We start from the raw sequence: 14,869 nt of genomic DNA, 5'->3' as shown, positions 1-14,869 counted from the left end.
GGTAGGGTAGGTATGAATGGAGGTAGGTAGACAGTGTATATATAGGTAGGTAGACAGTGTATATAGGATAGGGTGGTATGAATGGAGGTAGGTAGACAGTGTATATATAGGTATAGGTATGAATGGAGGTAGGTAGACAGTGTATATATAGGGTAGGGTAGGTATGAATGGAGGTAGGTAGACAGTGTATATATAGGGTAGGGTAGGTATGAATGGAGGTAGGTAGACAGTGTATATATAGGGTAGGTAGGTATGAATGAGGTAGGTAGACAGTGTATATATAGGGTAGGGTCGGTATGAATGGAGGTAGGTAGACAGTGTATATATAGGGTAGGTAGGTATGAATGGAGGTAGGTAGACAGTGTATATATAGGGTAGGGTAGGTATGAATGGAGGTAGAGTAGGTATGAATGGAGGTAGGTAGACAGTGTATATATAGGGTAGGGTAGGTATGAATGGAGGTAGGTAGACAGTGTATATATAGGGTAGGTAGGTATGAATGGAGGTAGGTAGACAGTGTATATATAGGGTAGGGTAGGTATGAATGGAGGTAGGTAGACAGTGTATATATAGGGTAGGGTAGGTATGAATGGAGGTAGATAGACAGTGTATATATAGGGTAGGGTAGGGTACGTAGGGTAGGTATGAATGGAGGTAGGTAGACAGTGTATATATAAGGTAGGGTAGGTATGAATGGAGGTAGGTAGACATTGTATATATAGGGTAGGTAGGTATGAATAGAGGTAGGTAGACAGTGTATATATAGGGTAGGTAGGTATGAATGGAGGTAGGGTAGGTATGAATGGAGGTAGGTAGACAGTGTATATATAGGGTAGGTATGAATGGAGGTAGGTAGACAGTGTATATATAGGGTAGGTATGAATGGCGGTAGGTAGACAGTGTATATATAGGGTAGGGTAGGGTAGGTAGGGTAGGTATGAATGGAGGTAGGTAGACAGTGTATATATAGGGTAGGGTAGGTATGAATGGAGGCAGGTAGACAGTGTATATATAGGGTAGGTATGAATGGAGGTAGGTAGACAGTGTATATATAGGGTAGGTATGAATGGAGGTAGGTAGACAGTGTATATATAGGGTAGGGTAGGTAGGGTAGGTATGAATGGAGGTAGGTAGACAGTGTATATATAGGGTAGGGTAGGTATGAATGGAGGTAGGTAGACAGTGTATATATAGGGTAGGGTAGGTATGAATGGAGGTAGGTAGACAGTGTATATATAGGGTAGGTAGGTATGAATGGAGGTAGGGTAGGTATGAATGGAGGTAGGTAGACAGTGTATATATATATAGGGTAGGTATGAATGGAGGTAGGTAGACAGTGTATATATAGGGTAGGTAGGTATGAATGGAGGTAGGTAGACAGTGTATATATAGGGTAGGTAGCTATGAATGGAGGTAGGTAGACAGGGTATATATAGGGTAGGTAGGTATGAATGGAGGTAGGTAGACAGTGTATATATAGGGTAGGTATGAATGGAGGTAGGTAGACAGTGTATATATAGGGGTAAGTAGGGTAGGTAGGGTAGGTATGAATGGAGGTAGGTAGACAGTGTATATATAGGGTAGGGTAGGTATGAATGGAGGTAGGTAGACAGTGTATATATAGGGTAAGGTAGGTATGAATGGAGGTAGGTAGACAGTGTATATATATAGGTAGGTAGACAGTGTATATATAGGATAGGGTAGGTATGAATGGAGGTAGGTAGACAGTGTATATATAGGGTAGGTAGGGTAGGTATGAATGGAGGTAGGTAGACAGTGTATATATAGGGTAGGGTAGGTATGAATGGAGGTAGGTAGACAGTGTATATATAGGGTAGGGTAGGTATGAATGAAGGTAGGCAGACAGTGTATATATAGGGTAGGGTAGGTATGAATGGAGGTAGGGTAGGTATGAATGGAGGTAGGTAGACAGTGTATATATAGGGTAGGGTAGGTATGAATGGGGGTAGGTAGACAGTGTATATATAGGGTAGGTAGGTATGAATGGAGGTAGGTAGACAGTGTATATATAGGGTAGGTAGGTATGAATTGAGGTAGGTAGACAGTGTATATATAGGGTAGGTATGAATGGAGGTAGATCGACAGTGTATATATAGGGTAGGGTAGGGTACGTAGGGTAGGGTATGAATGGAGGTAGGTAGACAGTGTATATATAGGGTAGGTATGAATGGAGGTAGGTAGACAGTGTATATATAGGGTAGGTATGAATGGCGGTAGGTAGACAGTGTATATATAGGGTAGGTAGGTATGAATGGAGGTAGGTAGACAGTGTATATATAGGGTAGGTAGGTATGAATGGAGGCAGGTAGACAGTGTATATATAGGGTAGGTATGAATGGAGGTAGGTAGACAGTGTATATAGGGTAGGAGTAGGGTAGGTAGGGTAGGTATGAATGGAGGTAGGTAGACAGTGTATATAGGGTAGGGTAGGTATGAATGGAGGTAGGTAGACAGTGTATATATAGGGTAGGGTAGGTATGAATGGAGGTAGGTAGACAGTGTATATATAGGGTAGGGTAGGTATGAATGGAGGTAGGTAGACAGTGTATATATAGGGTAGGTAGGTATGAATGGAGGTAGGTAGACAGTGTATATATAAGGTAGGGTAGGTAGGGTAGGTATGAATGGAGGTAGGTAGACAGTGTATATATAGGGTAGGGTAGGTATGAATGGAGGTAGGTAGACAGTGTATATATAGGGTAGGGAGGTATGAATGGAGGTAGGGTAGGTATGAATGGAGGTAGGTAGACAGTGTATATATAGGGTAGGTAGGGTAGGTATGAATGGAGGTAGGGTAGGTATGAATGGAGGTAGGTAGACAGTGTATATATAGGGTAGGGTAGGTATGAGTGGAGGTAGGTAGACAGTGTATATATAGGGTAGGTAGGTATGAATGGAGGTAGGTAGACGGTGTATATATAGGGTAGGGTAGGTATGAATGGAGGTAGGTAGATAGTGTATATATAGGGTAGGGTAGGTATGAGTGGCGGTAGGTAGATAGTGTATATATAGGGTAGGGTAGGTATGAGTGGAGGTAGGTAGATAGTGTATATATAGGGTAGGTAGGTATGAATGGAGGTAGGTAGACAGTGTATATATAGGGTAGGGTAGGTATGAATGGAGGTAGGTAGACAGTGTATATATAGGGTAGGTAGGTATGAATGGAGGTAGGTAGACAGTGTATATATAGGGGTATAGGTATGATGGAGGTAGGTAGACAGTGTATATATAGGGTAGGGTAGGTATGAATGGAGGTAGGTAGACAGGGTATATATAGGGTAGGGTAGGTATGAATGGAGGTAGGTAGACAGTGTATATATAGGGTAGGGTAGGTATGAATGGAGGTAGGGTAGGTATGAATGGAGGTAGGTAGACAGTGTATATATAGGGTAGGTAGGTATGAATGGAGGTAGGTAGACAGTGTATATATAGGGTAGGGTAGGTATGAGTGGAGGTAGGTAGACAGTGTATATATAGGGTAGGGTAGGTATGAGTGGCGGTAGGTAGACAGTGTATATATAGGGTAGGTAGGTATGAGTGGAGGTAGGTAGACAGTGTATATATAGGGTAGGGTAGGTATGAGTGGAGGTAGGTAGACAGGGTATATATAGGGTAGGGTAGGTATGAGTGGAGGTAGGTAGACAGTGTATATATAGGGTAGGGTAGGTATGAGTGGAGGTAGGTAGACAGTGTATATATAGGGTAGGGTAGGTATGAATGGAGGTAGGTAGACAGGGTATATATAGGGTAGGGTAGGTATGAGTGGAGGTAGGTAGATAGTGTATATATAGGGTAGGGTAGGTATGAGTGGAGGTAGGTAGACAGTGTATATATAGGGTAGGGTAGGTATGAGTGGAGGTAGGTAGACAGTGTATATATAGGGTAGGGTAGGTATGAATGGAGGTAGGTAGACAGTGTATATATAGGGTAGGGTAGGTATGAATGGAGGTAGGGTAGGTATGAATGGAGGTAGGTAGACAGTGTATATATAGGGTAGGGTAGGTATGAATGGAGGTAGGTAGACAGTGTATATATAGGGTAGGGTAGGTATGAGTGGAGGTAGGTAGACAGTATGAGTGGAGGTAGGTAGACAGTGTATATATAGGGTAGGTAGGTATGAGTGGAGGTAGGTAGACAGTATATATATAGTGTAGGGTAGGTATGAGTGGAGGTAGGTAGACAGGGTATATATAGGGTAGGGTAGGTATGAGTGGAGGTAGGTAGACAGTGTATATATAGGGTAGGGTAGGTATGAGTGGAAGTAGGTAGACAGTGTATATATAGGGTAGGGTAGGTATGAGTGGAGGTAGGTAGACAGGGTATATATAGGGTAGGGTAGGTATGAGTGGAGGTAGGTAGACAGTGTATATATAGGGTAGGTAGGTATGAATGGAGGTAGGTAGACAGTGTATATATAGGGTAGGTAGGTATGAGTGGAGGTAGGTAGACAGTGTATATATAGGGTAGGGTAGGTATGAGTGGAGGTAGGTAGACAGTGTATATATAGGGTAGGGTAGGTATGAGTGGAGGTAGGTAGACAGGGTATATATAGGGTAGGGTAGGTATGAGTGGAGGTAGGTAGACAGTGGTATATATAGGGTAGGGTAGGTATGAGTGGAGGTAGGTAGACAGTGTATATATAGGGTAGGGTAGGTATGAGTGGAGGTAGGTAGACAGTGTATATATAGGGTAGGGTAGGTATGAGTGGAGGTAGGTAGACAGTGTATATATAGGGTAGGTAGGGTAGGTATGAGTGGAGGTAGGTAGACAGTGTATATATAGGGTAGGGTAGGTATGAGTGGAGGTAGGTAGACAGTGTATATATAGGGTAGGGTAGGTATGAATGGAGGTAGGTAGACAGTGTATATATAGGGTAGGGGTAGGTATGAATGGAGGTAGGTAGACAGTGTATATATAGGGTAGGGTAGGTATGAGTGGAGGTAGGTAGACAGTGTATATATAGGGTAGGTAGGTATGAATGGAGGTAGGTAGACAGGGTATATATAGGGTAGGGTAGGTATGAGTGGAAGTAGGTAGACAGTGTATATATAGGGTAGGGTAGGTATGAGTGGAGGTAGGTAGACAGTGTATATATAGGGTAGGGTAGGTATGAGTGGAGGTAGGTAGACAGTGTATATATAGGGTAGGGTAGGTATGAGTGGAAGTAGGTAGACAGTGTATATATAGGGTAGGGTAGGTATGAGTGGAGGTAGGTAGACAGGGTATATATAGGGTAGGGTAGGTATGAGTGGAGGTAGGTAGACAGGGTATATATAGGGTAGGTAGGTATGAATGGAGGTAGGTAGACAGTGTATATATAGGGTAGGTAGGTATGAGTGGAGGTAGGTAGACAGGGTATATATAGGGTAGGGTAGGTATGAATGGAGGTAGGTAGACAGTGTATATATAGGGTAGGGTAGGTATGAATGGAGGTAGGTAGACAGGGTATATATAGGGTAGGGTAGGTATGAGTGGAGGTAGGTAGACAGGGTATATATAGGGTAGGGTAGGTATGAGTGGAGGTAGGTAGACAGTGTATATATAGGGTAGGTAGGTATGAATGGAGGTAGGTAGACTGTGTATATATAGGGTAGGGTAGGTATGAGTGGAGGTAGGTAGACAGTGTATATATAGGGTAGGTAGGGTAGGTATGAATGGAGGTAGGTAGACAGTGTATATATAGGGTAGGGGTAGGTATGAGTGGAGGTAGGTAGACTGTGTATATATAGGGTAGGGTAGGTATGAATGGAGGTAGGTAGACAGTGTATATATAGGGTAGGTAGGTATGAATGGAGGTAGGTAGACAGTGTATATATAGGGTAGGGTAGGTATGAGTGGAGGTAGGTAGACTGTGTATATATAGGGTAGGTAGGTATGAATGGAGGTAGGTAGACAGTGTATATATAGGGTAGGGTAGGTATGAATGGAGGTAGGTAGACAGTGTATATATAGGGTAGGGTAGGTATGAATGGAGGTAGGTAGACAGTGTATATATAGGGTAGGGTAGGTATGAGTGGAGGTAGGTAGATAGTGTATATATAGGGTAGGTATGTATGAGTGGAGGTAGGTAGACAGGGTATATATAGGGTAGGGGTAGGTATGAGTGGAGGTAGATCGACAGTGTATATATAGGGTAGGGGTAGGTATGAGGTATGAATGGAGGTAGGTAGACAGTGTATATATAAGGTAGGGTAGGTATGAATGGAGGTAGGTAGACATTGTATATATAGGGTAGGTAGGTATGAATAGAGGTAGGTAGACAGTGTATATATAGGGTAGGTAGGTATGAATGGAGGTAGGGTAGGTATGAATGGAGGTAGGTAGACAGTGTATATATATAGGGTAGGTATGAATGGAGGTAGGTAGACAGTGTATATATAGGGTAGGTATGAATGGCGGTAGAGACAGTGTATATATAGGGTAGGTAGGTATGAATGGAGGTAGGTAGACAGTGTATATATGGGGTAGGTAGGTATGAATGGAGGCAGGTAGACAGTGTATATATAGGATAGTATGAATGGAGGTAGGTATGTATATATAGGGTAGGTATGAATGTAGGTAGACAGTGTATATATAGGGGTAGGGTAGGTAGGGTAGGTATGAATGGAGGTAGGTAGACAGTGTATATATAGGGTAGGGTAGGTATGAATGGAGGTAGGTAGACAGTGTATATATAGGGTAGGGTAGGTATGAGTGGAGGTAGGTAGACAGTGTATATATAGGGTAGGTAGGTATGAATGGAGGTATAGGTAGAATGGAGGTAGGTAGACAGTGTATATATATATAGGGTAGGTATGAATGGAGGTAGGTAGACAGTGTATATATAGGGTAGGTAGGTATGAATGGAGGTAGGTAGACAGTGTATATATAGGGTAGGTAGCTATGAATGGAGGTAGGTAGACAGGGTATATATAGGGTAGGTAGGTATGAATGGAGGTAGGTAGACAGTGTATATATAGGGTAGGTATGAATGGAGGTAGGTAGACAGTGTATATATAGGGTAGGGTAGGTAGGTATGTATGAATGGAGGTAGGTAGACAGTGTATATATAGGGTAGGGTAGGTATGAATGGAGGTAGGTAGACAGTGTATATATAGGGTAAGGTAGGTATGAATGGAGGTAGGTAGACAGTGTATATATAGGGTAGGTAGGGTAGGTATGAATGGAGGTAGGTAGACAGTGTATATATAGGGTAGGGTAGGTATGAATGGAGGTAGGTAGACAGTGTATATATAGGGTAGGGTAGGTATGAATGAAGGTAGGCAGACAGTGTATATATAGGGTAGGGTAGGTATGAATGGAGGTAGGGTAGGTATGAATGGAGGTAGGTAGACAGTGTATATATAGGGTAGGGTAGGTATGAATGGGGGTAGGTAGACAGTGTATATATAGGGTAGGTAGGTATGAATGGAGGTAGGTAGACAGTGTATATATAGGGTAGGTAGGTATGAATTGAGGTAGGTAGACAGTGTATATATAGGGTAGGTATGAATGGAGGTAGATCGACAGTGTATATATAGGGTAGGGTAGGGTACGTAGGGTAGGTATGAATGGAGGTAGGTAGACAGTGTATATATATAGGGTAGGTATGAATGGAGGTAGGTAGACAGTGTATATAGGGTAGGTATGAATGGCGGTAGGTAGACAGTGTATATATAGGGTAGGTAGGTATGAATGGAGGTAGGTAGACAGTGTATATATAGGGTAGGTAGGTATGAATGGAGGCAGGTAGACAGTGTATATATAGGGTAGGTATGAATGGAGGTAGGTAGACAGTGTATATATAGGGTAGGGTAGGGTAGGTAGGGTAGGTATGAATGGAGTAGGTAGACAGTGTATATATAGGGTAGGGTAGGTATGAATGGAGGTAGGTAGACAGTGTATATATAGGGTAGGGTAGGTATGAATGGAGGTAGGTAGACAGTGTATATATAGGGTAGGGTAGGTATGAATGGAGGTAGGTAGACAGTGTATATATAAGGTAGGGTAGGGTAGGTATGAATGGAGGTAGGTAGACAGTGTATATATAGGGTAGGGTAGGTATGAATGGAAGTAGGTAGACAGTGTATATATAGGGTAGGTAGGTATGAATGGAGGTAGGGTAGGTATGAATGGAGGTAGGTAGACAGTGTATATATAGGGTAGGTAGGGTAGGTATGAATGGAGGTAGGGTAGGTATGAATGGAGGTAGGTAGACAGTGTATATGGGTAGGTAGGTAGGGAGGTAGGTAGACAGTGTATATATAGGGTAGGTAGGTATGAATGGAGGTAGGTAGACAGTGTATATATAGGGTAGGGTAGGTATGAGTGGAGGTAGGTATGGTGTATATATAGGGTAGGATAGGTATGAATGGAGGTAGGTAGACAGTGTATATATAGGGTAGGTAGGTATGAGTGGAGGTAGGTAGACAGTGTATATATAGGGTAGGGTAGGTATGAGTGGAGGTAGGTAGACAGTGTATATATAGGGTAGGGTAGGTATGAGTGGAGGTAGGTAGACAGTGTATATATAGGGTAGGGTAGGTATGAATGGAGGTAGGTAGACAGTGTATATATAGGGTAGGTAGGGAATGGAGGTAGGTGGTATGAATGGAGGTAGGTAGACAGTATATATATAGGGTAGGGTAGGTATGAATGGAGGTAGGTAGACAGTGTATATATAGGGTAGGGTAGGTATGAGTGGCGGTAGGTAGACAGTGTATATATAGGGTAGGGTAGGTATGAGTGGAGGTAGGTAGACAGTGTATATATAGGGTAGGGTAGGTATGAATGGAGGTAGGTAGACAGTGTATATATAGGGTAGGGTAGGTATGAGTGGAGGTAGGTAGACAGGGTATATAGGGTAGGGGTAGGTATGAGTGGAGGTAGGTAGACAGTGTATATATAGGGTAGGGTAGGTATGAGTGGAAGTAGGTAGACAGTGTATATATAGGGTAGGGTAGGTATGAGTGGAGGTAGGTAGACAGGGTATATATAGGGTAGGGTAGGTATGAGTGGAGGTAGGTAGACAGTGTATATATAGGGTAGGTAGGTATGAATGGAGGTAGGTAGACAGTGTATATATAGGGTAGGTAGGTATGAGTGGAGGTAGGTAGACAGTGTATATATAGGGTAGGGTAGGTATGAGTGGAGGTAGGTAGACAGTGTATATATAGGGTAGGGTAGGTATGAGTGGAGGTAGGTAGACAGTGTATATATAGGGTAGGGTAGGTATGAGTGGAGGTAGGTAGACAGGGTATATATAGGGTAGGGTAGGTATGAGTGGCGGTAGGTAGACAGTGTATATATAGGGTAGGTAGGTATATGAATGGAGGTAGGTAGACAGTGTATATATAGGGTAGGGTAGGTATGAGTGGAGGTAGGTAGACAGTGTATATATAGGGTAGGTAGGTATATGAATGGAGGTAGGTAGACAGTGTATATATAGGGTAGGGTAGGTATGAGTGGAGGTAGGTAGACAGTGTATATATAGGGTAGGGTAGGTATGAATGGAGGTAGGTAGACAGTGTATATATAGGGTAGGTAGGTATGAATGGAGGTAGGTAGACTGTGTATATATAGGGTAGGGTAGGTATGAGTGGAGGTAGGTAGACTGTGTATATATAGGGTAGGTAGGTATGAATGGAGGTAGGTAGACAGTGTATATATAGGGTAGGGTAGGTATGAGTGGAGGTAGGTAGACAGTGTATATATAGGGTAGGGTAGGTATGAGTGGAGGTAGGTAGACAGGGTATATATAGGGTAGGGTAGGTATGAGTGGAGGTAGGTAGACAGTGTATATATAGGGTAGGGTAGGTATGAGTGGAAGTAGGTAGACTGTGTATATATAGGGTAGGGTAGGTATGAGTGGAGGTAGGTAGACAGGGTATATATAGGGTAGGGTAGGTATGAGTGGAGGTAGGTAGACAGTGTATATATAGGGTAGGTAGGTATGAATGGAGGTAGGTAGACAGTGTATATATAGGGTAGGTAGGTATGAGTGGAGGTAGGTAGACAGTGTATATATAGGGTAGGGTAGGTATGAGTGGAGGTAGGTAGACAGTGTATATATAGGGTAGGGTAGGTATGAGTGGAGGTAGGTAGACAGGGTATATATAGGGTAGGGTAGGTATGAGTGGAGGTAGGTAGACAGGGTATATATAGGGTAGGGTAGGTATGAGTGGAGGTAGGTAGACAGTGTATATATAGGGTAGGTAGGTATGAATGGAGGTAGGTAGACAGTGTATATATAGGGTAGGGTAGGTATGAGTGGAGGTAGGTAGACAGTGTATATATAGGGTAGGTAGGGTAGGTATGAATGGAGGTAGGTAGACAGTGTATATATAGGGTAGGGTAGGTATGAGTGGAGGTAGGTAGACAGTGTATATATAGGGTAGGGTAGGTATGAATGGAGGTAGGTAGACAGTGTATATATAGGGTAGGGTAGGTATGAATGGAGGTAGGTAGACAGTGTATATATAGGGTAGGGTAGGTATGAGTGGAGGTAGGTAGACAGTGTATATATAGGGTAGGTAGGTATGAATGGAGGTAGGTAGACAGTGTATATATAGGGTAGGGTAGGTATGAATGGAGGTAGGTAGACAGTGTATATATAGGGTAGGGTAGGTATGAATGGAGGTAGGTAGACAGTGTATATATAGGGTAGGGTAGGTATGAGTGGAGGTAGGTAGATAGTGTATATATAGGGTAGGTATGTATGAGTGGAGGTAGGTAGACAGTGTATATATAGGGTAGGGTAGGTATGAGTGGAGGTAGATCGACAGTGTATATATAGGGTAGGGTAGGTATATGAATGGAGGTAGGTAGACAGTGTATATATAAGGTAGGGTAGGTATGAATGGAGGTAGGTAGACATTGTATATATAGGGTAGGTAGGTATGAATAGAGGTAGGTAGACAGTGTATATAGGGTAGGTAGAAGTAGGGAGGTAGGTAGGTATGAATGGAGGTAGGTAGACAGTGTATATATATAGGGTAGGTATGAATGGAGGTAGGTAGACAGTGTATATATAGGGTAGGTATGAATGGCGGTAGGTAGACAGTGTATATATAGGGTAGGTAGGTATGAATGGAGGTAGGTAGACAGTGTATATATAGGGTAGGTAGGTATGAATGGAGGCAGGTAGACAGTGTATATATAGGGTAGGTATGAATGGAGGTAGGTAGACAGTGTATATATAGGGTAGGTATGAATGGAGGTAGGTAGACAGTGTATATATAGGGTAGGGTAGGGTAGGTAGGGTAGGTATGAATGGAGGTAGGTAGACAGTGTATATATAGGGTAGGGTAGGTATGAATGGAGGTAGGTAGACAGTGTATATATAGGGTAGGGTAGGTATGAATGGAGGTAGGTAGACAGTGTATATATAGGGTAGGTAGGTATGAATGGAGGTAGGGTAGGTATGAATGGAGGTAGGTAGACAGTGTATATATATAGGGTAGGTATGAATGGAGGTAGGTAGACAGTGTATATATAGGGTAGGTAGGTATGAATGGAGGTAGGTAGACAGTGTATATATAGGGTAGGTAGCTATGAATGGAGGTAGGTAGACAGGGTATATATAGGGTAGGTAGGTATGAATGGAGGTAGGTAGACAGTGTATATATAGGGTAGGTATGAATGGAGGTAGGTAGACAGTGTATATATAGGGTAAGTAGGGTAGGTAGAATGAATGGAGGTAGGTAGACAGTGTATATATAGGGTAGGGTAGGTATGAATGGAGGTAGGTAGACAGTGTATATATAGGGTAGGGTAGGTATGAATGGAGGTAGGTAGACAGTGTATATATAGGGTAGGTAGGGTAGGTATGGTATGAATGGAGGTAGGTAGACAGTGTATATATAGGGTATAGGGTAGGTATGAATGGAGTAGGTAGACAGTGTATATATAGAATGGGAGGTAGGTAGACAGTGTATATATAGGGTAGGGTAGGTATGAATGAAGGTAGGTGTATATATAGGGTAGGGTAGGTATGAATGGAGGTAGGGTAGGTATGAATGGAGGTAGGTAGACAGTGTATATATAGGGTAGGGTAGGTATGAATGGGGGTAGGTAGACAGTGTATATATAGGGTAGGTAGGTATGAATGGAGGTAGGTAGACAGTGTATATATAGGGTAGGTAGGTATGAATGGAGGTAGGTAGACAGTGTATATATAGGGTAGGTAGGTATGAATGGAGGGTAGGTAGACAGGGTATATGAATGGAGGTAGGTAGACAGTGTATATATATAGGGTAGGTATGAATGGAGGTAGGTAGACAGTGTATATATAGGGTGGATGAATGTAGGTAGACAGTGTATATATAGGGTAGGGTAGGTATGAATGGAGGTAGGTAGACAGTGTATATATAGGGTAGGGTAGGTATGAATGGAGGCAGGTAGACAGTGTATATAGGGTAGGGTAGGTATGAATGGAGGTAGGTAGACAGTGTATATATAGGGTAGGGTAGGGTATAGGGTAGGTATGAATGGAGGTAGGTAGACAGTGTATATATAGGGTAGGGTAGGTATGAATGGAGTAGGTAGTATATATAGGGTAGGGTAGAATGGAGGTAGGTAGACAGTGTATATATAGGGTAGGGTAGGTATGAATGGAGGTAGGTAGACAGTGTATATATAGGGTAGGGTAGTAGGTATGAATGGAGGTAGGTAGACAGTGTATATATAAGGTAGGTAGGTATGAATGGAGGTAGGTAGACAGTGTATATATAGGGTAGGGTAGGTATGAATGGAAGTAGGTAGACAGTGTATATATAGGGTAGGTAGGTATGAATGGAGGTAGGGTGAATGGAGGTAGGTAGACAGTGTATATATAGGGTAGGTAGGGTAGGTATGAATGGAGTAGGGTAGGTATGAATGGAGGTAGGTAGACAGTGTATATAGGGTAGGTAGGTATGAATGGAGGTAGGTAGACAGTGTATATATAGGGTAGGTAGGTATGAATGGAGGTAGGTAGACAGTGTATATATAGGTAGGGTAGGTATGAGTGGAGGTAGGTAGACAGTGTATATATAGGGTAGGGTAGGTATGAATGGAGGTAGGTAGACAGTGTATATATAGGGTAGGGTAGGTATGAGTGGAGGTAGGTAGACAGTGTATATATAGGGGTAGGTATGAGTGGAGGTATAGACAGTGGGGTAGGGTAGGTATGAGTGGAGGTAGGTAGACAGTGTATATATAGGGTAGGTAGGTATGAATGGAGGTAGTAGGTATACATGGAGTGGTAGGTGTATATATAGGGTAGGGTAGGTATGAATGGAGGTAGGTAGACAGTGTATATATAGGGTAGGGTAGGTATGAATGGAGGTAGGTAGACAGTGTATATATAGGGTAGGGTAGGTATGAGTGGAGGTATGTAGACAGTGTATATATAGGGTAGGGTAGGTATGAGTGGAGGTAGGTAGACAGTGTATATATAGGGTAGGGTAGGTATGAGTGGAGGTAGGGTAGGTATGAGTGGAGGTATGTAGACAGTGTATATATAGGGTAGGGTAGGTATGAGTGGAGGTAGGTAGACAGTGTATATATAGGGTAGGTGGTATAGTGGGTAGGTAGACAGTGTATATATAGGGTAGGGTAGGTATGAGTGGAGGTAGGTAGACAGTGTATATATAGGGTAGGGTAGGTATGAATGGAGGTAGGTAGATAATGTATATATAGGGTAGGTAGGTATGAATGGAGGTAGGTAGACAGGGTATATATAGGGTAGGTAGGTATGAATGGAGGTAGGTAGACAGGGTATATATAGGGTAGGGTAGGTATGAATGGAGGTAGGTAGACAGTGTATATATAGGGTAGGGTAGGTATGAATGGAGGTAGGTAGACAGTGTATATATAGGGTAGGGTAGGTATGAGTGGAGGTAGGGTAGGTATGAGTGGAGGTATGTAGACAGTGTATATATAGGGTAGGGTAGGTATGAGTGGAGGTAGGTAGACAGTGTATATATAGGGTAGGGTAGGTATGAGTGGAGGTAGGTAGACAGTGTATATATAGGGTAGGGTAGGTATGAGTGGAAGTAGGTAGACAGTGTATATATAGGGTAGGTAGGTATGAGTGGAGGTAGGAGTGGAGGGTAGGGTAGGTATGAATGGAGGTAGGTAGACAGTGTATATATAGGGTAGGGTAGGTATGAGTGGAGGTAGGTAGACAGTGTATATATAGGGTAGGGTAGGTATGAGTGGAGGTAGGTAGACAGTGTATATATAGGGTAGGTAGGTATGAGTGGAGGTAGGTAGACAGTGTATATATAGGGTAGGGTAGGTATGAGTGGAGGTATGTAGACAGTGTATATATAGGGTAGGGTAGGTATGAATGGAGGTAGGTAGACAGTGTATATATAGGGTAGGAGTAGGTATGAGTGGAGGTAGGTAGACAGTGTATATATAGGGTAGGGTAGGTATGAGTGGAGGTAGGTAGACAGTGTATATATAGGGTAGGGTAGGTATGAGTGGAGGTAGGTAGACAGTGTATATATAGGGTAGGGTAGGTATGAGTGGAGGTAGGTGAGCAGTGTATATATAGGGTAGGTATGAGTGGAGGTAGGTAGACAGTGTATATATAGGGTAGGGTAGGTATGAGTGGAGGTAGGTAGACAGTGTATATATAGGGTAGGGTAGGTATGAATGGAGGTAGGTAGACAGTGTATATATAGGGTAGGGTAGGTATGAGTGGAGGTAGGGTAGGTATGAGTGGAGGTATGTAGACAGTGTATATATAGGGTAGGGTAGGTATGAGTGGAGGTAGGTAGACAGTGTATATATAGGGTAGGGTAGGTATGAGTGGAGGTAGGTAGACAGTGTATATAGGGTAGGGTAGGTATGAGTGGAGGTAGGTAGACAGTGTATATAG

At 42.8% G+C, this 14,869-nt stretch overlaps 1 pseudogene; it reads right to left on the bottom strand.

Moving 5' to 3' along the window:
• Positions 1 to 14,869, bottom strand: part of LOC135530748 (LIM and calponin homology domains-containing protein 1-like) — a 92,011-nt pseudogene that overhangs the window by 43,095 nt on the left and 34,047 nt on the right.

This window comes from Oncorhynchus masou, unplaced genomic scaffold, assembly GCF_036934945.1.
Source record: "Oncorhynchus masou masou isolate Uvic2021 unplaced genomic scaffold, UVic_Omas_1.1 unplaced_scaffold_1412, whole genome shotgun sequence".
Lineage (NCBI taxonomy): Eukaryota > Metazoa > Chordata > Actinopteri > Salmoniformes > Salmonidae > Oncorhynchus > Oncorhynchus masou.
Note: the sequence above shows the minus strand (reverse complement) of the source record. Positions and strands in the feature narration are given on the sequence as shown.